This window comes from Castor canadensis, chromosome 4, assembly GCF_047511655.1.
Source record: "Castor canadensis chromosome 4, mCasCan1.hap1v2, whole genome shotgun sequence".
Lineage (NCBI taxonomy): Eukaryota > Metazoa > Chordata > Mammalia > Rodentia > Castoridae > Castor > Castor canadensis.
Window position 1 is genome coordinate 138699859 of NC_133389.1, and position 11148 is coordinate 138711006.

Sequence of the window (11148 nt, forward strand, 5' to 3'; positions counted from 1 at the left end):
GTGAACAAAGGATACAAAATTTCAGCTACAAAATTAGTATGTTCTGAAGATCTAAAATTCATTACAGTAACTATAGTTAATACTGTATTGAATACTTGAAATTTTCTGAGAGTATATTTTAAGTGTCCTTGAAACAGTTACACACAAATACACACAATGTAACAAAGTTTTGTGTTGATTTTTATTAATTTGAATGGGCTAATCACTTCACAGTGTATACATACATCAAATAATCACATTATACACTATGAATGAATATATATATAATTGTTTATGATATGACTCCTCAATAAATCTGGAAAAAAAGAGAAAATATCACTCAGAGAAAACTAATTTTAGAGGGTCTTTTAAAGAACTGTGCAGAGAGATTTCATAAAGAATTGTAGATATGTAGATCATACAATGAAGAATAAAGAGTGTATGATAGAAAGGCCTGACTATTAACTTCAGTGGGCAATATCACAGAAACAATTGTGTGTTTGCTGTTACCTCAAATTCAAAGTACACTTTTACTAAAATAGGTTGCTGATGTGTCAGAATGTTTTCCAACATTATTTAATATTAAAGGCTGATTTTTACAGTTTATAAAATCATATTGACACCGTTATTATCATATATTCCTTTAATTTGAAGTCATAAATTGACATTTAAAAACTTTAATAGGGAAATCAGGTATGTGCTGATTTTGCCACTAATCAGATGTTGAGTCTGTGGAAATAAAATTTAATATCTCACAATCTCAGTTTCAACAATTATAAGACAGATGGACTATTAATTTAAAAGTCTCATTGGTTTCATGACCATTTTCAACTGATTCATTGACTGCTAAACTTTATCTGAGTTCTACTATATGTGAAGCATATCACTAGCTGCTATGACTGCTGTGATTAAAGAAGATTAAGTTTTCCCAGCTAGGGAATTCACATTCTGGTGGGAGAATAAACAAAATACTAAATAAGGATATGACTTCAGATAGCAGCAACTATAATACAACCAAAGGAAATAACAGCAAATGGCTATTATGGGGGGCTACATGATTGACATTTTATCAGAGCCAGATTAAAGACTCTAGTCATGTGAAGACCAAAGGAAAAGATTTTCCTACAAAGAGGAAGAATCAAAAAAAAAAACAAGTGATGAACTTAGAGTACTCATGGAGCAATGAGAAGTATAGTTTTCATGACAGAAGATGGTGACCAAAAAGGAGGTGACAATAGAATGGCTTGGAATCAAATTATGCTGAGTTTGGCAAAAAGTTTGAATTTTATCATAAGTGCTCTATGCTGTGGTTTGTCCTCATCAAAACTCATGTTGAAATTTGATTTCAATCATACAAAATTAGGAGATGAAAGCTGTGTTAGTTCTGATCCCCTGGTACAGTGACCTCCAGCCTCCAAGTCTCAGTGCCTTACACCATCTTGCTGCATGTTTAACAACTGAATTTTCACTGAATGTCCTTACATATTTATCCAGATTTTTAACATATGTTTAAATTAGAGAAAAAGTTTACAGAGCAATTTTATTTAAATCATATTAGATATACATATTCATAGTCACATGAATGCACAGGTAACTGGGCCACAGTACTTAGTTCAGACTGTCCTCTCCTCAGAGCCATGAGGTAAATGAAATCACACCAGATTCCTTGTTTATACTTTACTATGGCTTTCCTTAGTATTTAAGTCCATTTTTATTGTTACAATACAGGACATGAGACTGGGTAATTGATAAAATAAAGATGCTTATTTTGCTCTTGGAAACTCTAAGAGCATGGTGCTGCTGAGGGCTTTTGTGCTGCATCAGGTCTTGGTGGAAAGCAGGAGGGCAAGTGGGTATTTTCCAAAGAGACAAAATACAAGAGACAGCCTGGCTTTGTAAAAACTTGCTGTTTCTGTAACTAACCCAGTCTCAAAAGAAAGGCATTGATCACTTTTAATGCACAAATCTTTCTCTGCTAGACTATAGCAGCAAAGCCATGGTAACTGGAGCTACAGTCTTTAAGATCAGCCTCCTAGGGTACAAAATGGAGCAGACAAAGCAGAGGTGGATGTGGGTGAACAAAAGGAGATAACCCAAATACATATGTTTTACATAATAAATTCTCACAACATTATATGGTAGGCACGTTTATTCTCCCTATTTTACAAATGAGAAATATTTGTATGCTGCAAATCACAGAGTGGTTAACTAATTTTCCAGAGCTAAGTGTTCAAACAAAGATTTAATCCAAAGTGCTCAATTTTCAAGGCAACTATTAAGAACAATGTTTCTAATTTCTCCAAGATTGAGATTGAAGTTGCACATCTAGGCACAAGATTTACTTATACTTTGTGGTGATACCACATTGCTTTGGAAGTATTTTTCATCTAGAGATATGAGGATAAAGGCAGATTGTTGAGTTTTGGAATAGGAGTCATTCCTTACCTCTGAAATGAAAATATCCTAAGGAAATCAAATATAAACTATGTAAAAAGAGAAGACTGACATCTTTTCTGGTTGAATGACTGAGCCACCAAAGTCAATGACCTGACCCATACTATCAGAGTGGGGTTGGAGAGAGACCCTTGAGAATCTGGTAGTCTGTCTTCATACAAATGAGTCAAGGTCTTTCCCCTCCTGTAACTTTCTGATTTTCAACATGCATATAAGATGAATTGTGTCCATTCACATAGGAACTACATATTGAACACAGAGAAGCTTGGTCATAAGAGGAATACAGATCATGCTAACATCTGTGTATTGGATGCAAAATATGACCACATCTTGTCAAAAAACCCAGTATCTAAAGAAGCTGCTAAGAATTGAATTTATTAATGCGGTCTGTTGAGGCCAGCCTGGCCAACCATACAGTGTAGGCAAGAAATAGTTCAGCCATGGTAACCAACAGCAAAAATTTAAGAACAGAGCAAGAGATTGAAGTGTTTAAATGAAGTTGACTATGTCCAAATAATGAGAAGAAGCTTATTTTTAAAACAAAAGTTATGAAATCGAACTATCAGGTCTTTATGGAGGCTTCTATTCAGCAGAAAAGCTGGCTTAACAGAGCATTGCTGGCAAACAGTATTGGAAAATAAAATAATTTCATGTTAAATCTATGTGAGCTATGCATGTTTTTGATTTAGGATTACAAATACTTCTCGGTCATATGATGTTCTTTTGAGAACATAGTGATGCATAAATAAATAAATTCTAATCTATGCCTTTTTACTTTTATGCCTTAAATGAAATTATTTTGTAACTAGTTATTAATATAGACATGTCAGAGGAGTGCTTAATTACTGATCTTTTTTGAGTCTGTTAAATATTGTTAATGATATTTTCTTTAACAAACCAAATTCAAAGTGTGAAAACTAGCCTCATTTATCTCCCAAGTGTTATTCATTTCTTCATATTCCTTCCTACTCTCTTTTATATTTCTTAAGTGCTAAGAAATATTTAGTTAAGTGTCTGGTACATAGGAATAAATAGCAATGGCAGTCAAAGTAGTAGTAGTACTCATTATGATAGCTTTTATTAATACTATTTGCAACATCTACCAACAAAGAAATTTTAGAATCATTCTTGTCTCATTCTCTTCTTGCATTATGCTTATATAGTCATTCCACATACATACTTCTGCCTTGCAGTGTCTGTCATCACATTGCTATGAGTGGATCTTATCATTGATATGAGACTGGACATTCTTTTTTATATAATTGTCACTGAGTTTATTTGGGCCCCTATCATCTTTTCTTTCACAAGTCTCAACCAAGAAAGAGAATCCCTGCCCTGGCTGGACTCTTTAAAGAAACAACCTCTGGCCTTTTTTTACCAAGCCCCAATGGCACACCTGTGGACCCTAGAGGAATGTACTCATCTAGACCCTATGTCCTCCACCTTCAAACATACCCAGGACTCTTTCAAGGCCTCTTCTTGGTTGGGGGGGTGGGAGGGTTGATTAGAGATTTGTATTACTGAGTTATGGTAAACAGTTCTTTGTTTTCTGAATGTTGTAGGCATAGAAAGTGGTGGTAGTGACAGCTTTTTTGCCTGGGGTCCTTTGTGGTGAAGAGGAGAGCTGGAGGAGGAAATGGAAGGGAGACAGACCTCCATTTTATGCCCTTTCTCTGTCTCACAAATATTAGCAGCAGATCTATTGGGACAAATGCAATAATTTCCTAATTAGCCATCCTCTCTCAGTCTTTTAATGCACGCTCCTTTCTGTGGCTTAACACTTTTTGGTAGCTTCTCATTAGGTAGAAAAGGCTAGCCTTTTTGGCAAGACATGTGAGGACTTTATATTAAGTCCCAACTTCATCTTGTGGTCCCTATTTACACCTCGATCTCAAGATACTTCATTCCATTTCTTCTGAACTTTTTTATAGGTTTCTTTACTCCTTATGCTCTTTCATAATTCTATGAGAAAAATGAATGTTCCCATTCTCCAGAAGTTTTTGCCATCCTTCTGCTTTTCAAAGAATAGTCATTTATTTCTCAAGATCCAAGTTAAATATAATCCTTCTGTGTAGATCTTCTGGTTCTCTATGAATTGTTTGTTTTTGTACATAGGTGCCCACTTTCTATCTCCAATTATAGTACTTTCTATACCAGATTATACTTACTTAGTAAGTCTTCTGTCTTCTGAGTTGGAATCTGAAGCATTAGACAGAGATCTCATTTATCTCATAATTCTTTATACTATCTGCCCCTCAACCTATATCCTGGTTCCTATAGTAAAAATTCACTGCATCTGTTTAGGAAAAAGAAAAGAGGAGAAAGAAGAATGGTTTATATCACCTTTTCCATTATTCTCCGGGTTGCAGCTATTCTTCTGTTCAGTTTTTCAGTTTCTTTGACTAAACCTACCAATCTGATTCTTGTTAGTAGATATGAAATATCCCCCACAATGTTCTTATGCCGCATAGAAACAATTGTAATTTACTTTTGTAATATTCAATACCTCATTTATCAAAACTGACAGCTCTAAGGAATTCTAATGTAATAACGACGTGAATTAGGTTTTTAAATGAAAGAAATATCATTCTGCCAGTCTTTTCATTTTTCTCTGGCAAACTGCCTATGATATTAAAGCTCTCTATACCAGAATCAATTTTTATTCTTAGTTAAAATTGGAGTTGTACAGACAAAGAGGTTGGGTAACCTTGGACTTTAAACAAAGATTTTTTAAATATAAGATGGAAACAATAAACTCTAGACATGGCAATAAATTATTTTCCTGTATATTGTGTAATTATCTGGATATAATTATATTGGTCAGATGTTTTGACAAGTTCCTAATGTATAGACTTTGAGAAAGTTTAAAAATGGAAATAGATCAGCATTTCATACAGATTTTAAACATGCAAGAAAGTAATTATGAATTAGTGAAGACATTTATCTATTTTGTTTTATTGGGTTTAAACACTTCTGGGAAACTCAGCAATACCTATGAGGAAACTGAACTATATACCAGGGGAGGTACTAAAGACTTTGCATAGTACTATTTTATTATTTCTTTTAATCATCATTAATTAGTAAGGTATTATTCCCATGCTGTAGTTTAGGAAATGATTACTTGGAGATATTAAGAAACTCACTTAGTCATATGATGCTTTGAAACTAAGATTCAAAGTTTTATATGATTAAGAAAGCCTACTGTTAATCATTATAGTATAAATCTAGGACTGTATGTAGTAATATGGGTAAATACACAGACTGATAGGACAGAGTTAATGAATTCTGAATATCTATGAGCTACACCATGCTTTAAAAACCATTTTCTCTCTGAGAGCTTTCAGTGCAGCTTAAAAAAAAACCATAAAGTTAAGGCACAAGAGACTTCCTTGGGATTAAAGACTGGCTAAAATTAAAGTTAAAGGCCAAATGCTTTGAACAACTTCTCCTAATCAAAGACGAATCATAAGGAAATGTCTTGTATCCTTATCATAATTATTTAATGAGAGTTCCTTTGTTGTCTCTAATCTATTACTTTCCTTAAGCTTTTGTTAATTATCATTCTTAAGGCCTCAGTAATAAGTAGCCTTTCTCTGTGATTTATAATCCCTATACATTCTCAACTCCAAAACACATGTTCATTTGGGAAAATTGTTTAACCATAAAAACACCTCATACAATGTATATTTTAATTTATTCCTTACTTGTAAAATAAGACAATATTTCATTTGTTATAGTAGTATTTAAAACAAAGTTCAATATAAACTCTCCCTCCTTCAATTCTATGAATGACATCTTCCTTAGTACAAAGACGTATCAACATTTGAGCCATTTTGTGTGGAAATTGCTTCTTACATCTGATTTTTTTGTAACTGTAAGAAACAAAAAGAGCTAAAAAGAAGCCCTCATATACTGCTGATAGGAATGAGAGGAATGTAATTTAGTACAATCACTGTGGAAAACAGCATAGAGACTCCTCAAAAAACCAAAAATAGAGCTGCCATGTGATCCAGAAATTTTACTCTAAGGGACATACCCAAAGGAATGTAAGTCAGGTTACAACAAAGTCACCTGTACACCATGTTTATTGCAGCATTATTTACAATAACTAAGTTATGGAAATAACCAAGATACCCCACTACTGATGATAGATTATGAAAATATGGTATTTATACACAATGAAATTATTCAGCCACAAAGAAGAATAAAGTTGTGTCACTTGCAAGTAAATGGATGGAACTGGAGAACGTCATCTAAAGAGAAGTTAACCAGGTTCAGAAAGCACAAAGCCGCATGTTTTCTCTCTTATGTGGAATATAGACCTAATACAAATATAGCAGTATAGGCCACACTAAATGGAGGTCATATACAAGAGGGGGAGTATAAAAGAAGGAAGTTAAGAAGGTGAATGTGGTTGATGTATTCTGTATACAAGAATGAATATAGAATTTTTAAACCTATTGAAGCCACCATAAAAAGGGGACTAAGTTAGAAAGAAGAAAAATAGAAGAAATGCACTAATTTGGGTTTTATATATATATATATATATATATAATGTATATATATGGAAATGTCATGCGGAAATTCCCTGTGTAGCTATCTTAAACAAACAAAAACGTCATTTTTTTCATTTACAAAATTGGACACAGGGTTCTCAGTCCCATATTGAACTCGAGTTGGAAGAGGCAAGTCCGGTCTCAAAATGGAGGGCCATGATACAAAAGAACCAGAGCAGCTAAGGAAGCTGTTTATTGGTGGTCCGAGCTTTGAAACTACAGATGATAGCTTAAGAGAACATTTTGAGAAATGGGGCACACTCACAGATTGTGTGGTAATGAGAAACCCCCAAACAAAACGGTTCTAGGGGCTTTGGGTATGTAGTGGAATCAAAGAGAGATGTTTCTAGAGAGGATTCTGTAAAGCCTGGTGCCCATCTAATAGTGAAGAAAATTTTTGTTGGTGGTATTAAAGAAGATACAGAAGAATATAATTTGAAAGACTACTTTGAAAAGTATGGCAAGATTGAAACCATAGAATTTATGGAAGATAGGCAGAGTGGAAAAAAGAGAGGATTTGCTTTTTTAACTTCTGTTGATCATGATGCAGTTGATAAAATTGTTGTTCAGAAATACCACACTATTAATGGGCATAATTGTGAAGTGAAAAAGGCCCTTTCTAAACAAGAGATGCAGTCTGCTGAATCACAGTTCTTAGCAGGAGAGAGAGTGAGGAGTTATCAGGAAAGCTGCAGGTTACTTTGAGACAGTCGTCCCAAATGCATTAGAGGAACTGTAAAAATCTGCCACAGGAGGAACGATGACCCATAGTCAGAAAAGTTACTGCAGCTTAAACAGGAAACCCTTCTTGTTCAGGACTGACTGTCATAGCCACAGCTTGCAAAAAGTGCAGCTGTTGATTAATGCAATGTAGTGTCAATTAGATGTACATTCCTGAGGTCTTTTATCTATTGTAGCTTTGTCTTTTTCTTTTTCTTTCATTACATCAGGTATATTGCCCTGTAAACTTTGGTAGTAGTATGAGGAATAAAAACATTAAGGAATTTTTAACTTTTCAAAAATCGGAGACAGGAATGTGGAACAGGTCCTGCCTGGGGATGTTGGTACCAGTGGGAGGGGTAGGAGGCGGGGGAAAGGGCACGGGAGGGTGAATGTGGTGCAAATACTGTGTACACATGTATGTAAATGGAAAATTGAGACCTGTGTAGAAACTGTTCCTGGAATGGTGTGTGTGTGTGTGTGGGTGGGGGAGATAAAGGAAAATGGTGGAGGGGGTGAAAAGTGCAAGAACTTTTGTAAATGCTGCAATGTACTCCCACTCAGCACAACAATAAAAAAAAAAAGAGTAACCAAGGCAAGTTACTTTATGTTTTTGAGAAATAAAAAACCTGAAAACTACTGAATGACTTGCTCTTGTGTGAATACTGAAACTTCCATGTAAGAGGAATGGGAATGATTTGTTTGTCAATTGCAGGAAATCAGAATTTTCTTCCAGTGTCTTAGCAGCTAAATTTCCTTTTGACATTTAAAATGCAAGGCCATCTTTAGGTTGTTTCCTTTGCAACTTGCCTCTTATAAGAAAATGCTAACATAAGGGAAGTTGTGTTCATACATGGTTTGTTGCTTTGAAGTATTATCAGTAGCTGCTTTTTATGTACATCTTTTTTTTTTTAAAAAAAATGTATATTCCCTTCCACTGAATCCTGGGAGTGGATAAATAATGGGGCAAGGCTCAGGAAATGTCAGAGGAAGGTGCATCCTGGGAGTGTGTTAGTCCATCGCTTACAGGAAGGGACAATCTAGTCCTCTGTCAAATTGGTCTGTTCAGGCTTTCTCAGTGTGGCAAGCTTCCTCCGATTCATGGCTCTGTAAGTAGTTACAGCTCAAATAGGAGTGGCTCTCCTAGGTTTCAAACTCCCCTTCTAGGAAAATGTTTCCATCATTCACCATTTCCTACAATTGTTATAACTCAAGCTGAAAAAGCTAGGTCTAGCTGGGAAAAGGCGGGATTCTGGAACTCTCCTTTTCCTGTCTATCACTTGAATTAAAGCCAGGGGGAGAGGGAAAGGATATAGCACATCATGACATCTCCACTAAAAATGGAATTTTACAAAAAATTTAAGACACTTACTGCTAATTCCTGAATGAATCCTTTAATTTGCATAAATGTAGAACTAACTAGGAAATCTACTATTTCCAAAGTTAAGTTTTGTATTTTTCTTGAAATGTTTTTCAACCACACCACTTTTTTCTTACTTACTGTAGCATTCTAAGTGATTTTACTTGAAAATGATTAAACAGACTGGAAGAATTGCATTCTTCATTTTCCCTCTGGGCTTCTATTGTCAAATGAAGGCCCAGCTCAATGGCTGTCCAGCTGGTGGCCTGCAGAGTGCAGTCTAGTTTGGATTGTTACACAAAGTGTTTATATATTTGTTAGGCACTTTGTGGACTCAGTTTTTCTTTCCACAGTAGTCATTGATAAAATAGAGGTTAAAAATCTTCTAATTTAGTTTTTAAAAAATGGGACTGGGGTTTGAACTCAGGATTTTATGTTTATAGGCATTTTTAAAAACATCTGCCCATCACCTCCCATCAGGAAATCATACCATGATGTTAGCTAAGAGAAAAAGATTTTTATTTTCCATCAGAATGAAACATCTTTGAATCAAGGGTGACTCTTGATCTAATGCCAAACTGAATGCATGGCATCCATGCCTTTTGCCAGCAGAAAAATAGAAAGTGGTATGAGACTAGAGATGTTCTGTTTATTATTAGAGCAATGGGAATTGTTAAAATGATTCTTTTATCAGCAATATTTACATGCAGGAGAATTTTAAAGATTGTATGCTTATGTTCATAATGTCTACAACTTAGACTAATAAACAAATAGAAGTCACATGTAACACTGGATATTGTATGAAAAACTCTAGCATAGATAAACTGCCTAGTAAATTTTTAAGAATTTTGATGTCCCTTTGCAGACAAGAAAAAAATTGTCCTAGGGTTGAGTAAGTTAGATAAAATGGTCAGTAACATAAAAATATCAGGGAAGGAAACATAAGCTTATTTACATCCTAACCTTTCTCAGATTGTCTTCTTTCAGTTAAATATGGACACAAAGCTAATAAATACTTAGTAGAGATATTTAAATTTAGATTTTTAAATCTATTTTCCATCCTCTTTTCTTAGTATTTCAGAAAGGACTTTTTAAAAAGTAAATTGATTTTCTATTTCACTTGTTTGCTTTCTCTCTTTTTAAAATCAAAGTGTCTCCACAGAAAGTTGGGTTTTTTTTTAAGTCATTCTGGGTGGGGGGATGTGTGTGTGTGTGGGGCTATCAGCAACTGTGATGTGGTTCTAATAATCAGTGACTACTTTGTGGAAGTTACTTCATCCACCTAGGAGGGACTCCAGAGTGATGTCTAAAACTGTCGTCCTTGCTCTTCCATGAAGGCTCTCTGCGCAGCTAGCCAGCAGGGTGCAGTGTCTTTCTTGGCTGTTTATTTTTCAGGATATTTCCTGGCTTCATTGTAACCACTTTTTCATTGTCAGCCAGCTCGTGAACTCTCAGGAACAGACATCCTCACAAACAAAATGACATTATGAAAAACAGACCCCAGATACTGGCACATCAGCAAAACAGATGGGAACTGGGAAAGAGGGGAAAAAAAAGCTCTGGAAAGATTGGCATGACTCTACTATATACAAAATGTTGCTCCATTCTTCAACATCCAATGCAATACAACTTACCGAATTATAATGTGATTACTTTAACAGAGAACATACTGTGTGAATCAAAAGAAAGGATCTAATTGTAAAATTTCTATGATGCTTGGCAAATCTGTGGATGACTACTGTGAGCATGTATTTTAGAATTTCAGATGCTCAGCAAGTTTAAAATAATTGGACAAAAATTTATATGAAAATTGTTTTACGTAAATATTAAATATTAATTTTTGATTAAAATCCTTAGTCTTCCTAATTGACCTAATTTAAAATAATAATTAATTATAGAATTCAAAATTATTTTTTCCAACTTTGAGATCTAACATTTATGAAGAATTTTATAGTGGAGTATGTGCTGTATTTTAAACAAAAGATGAATTATCAAATTTAAATGTCTGAAAGCAATGCTACGATGAAGATAATTTCATCATCTCTGTTTTTTAAAAATGGAGAAGCTGAGAGGTAGCAA

The 11148-nt window shown here is 34.5% G+C and overlaps 1 pseudogene; it reads left to right on the forward strand.

Moving 5' to 3' along the window:
• The first annotated feature begins 7099 nt into the window (after positions 1-7099).
• LOC109675108 (heterogeneous nuclear ribonucleoprotein A3 pseudogene) lies at positions 7100-7922 on the forward strand (annotated as a pseudogene).
• Positions 7923-11148: the final 3226 nt, after the last annotated feature.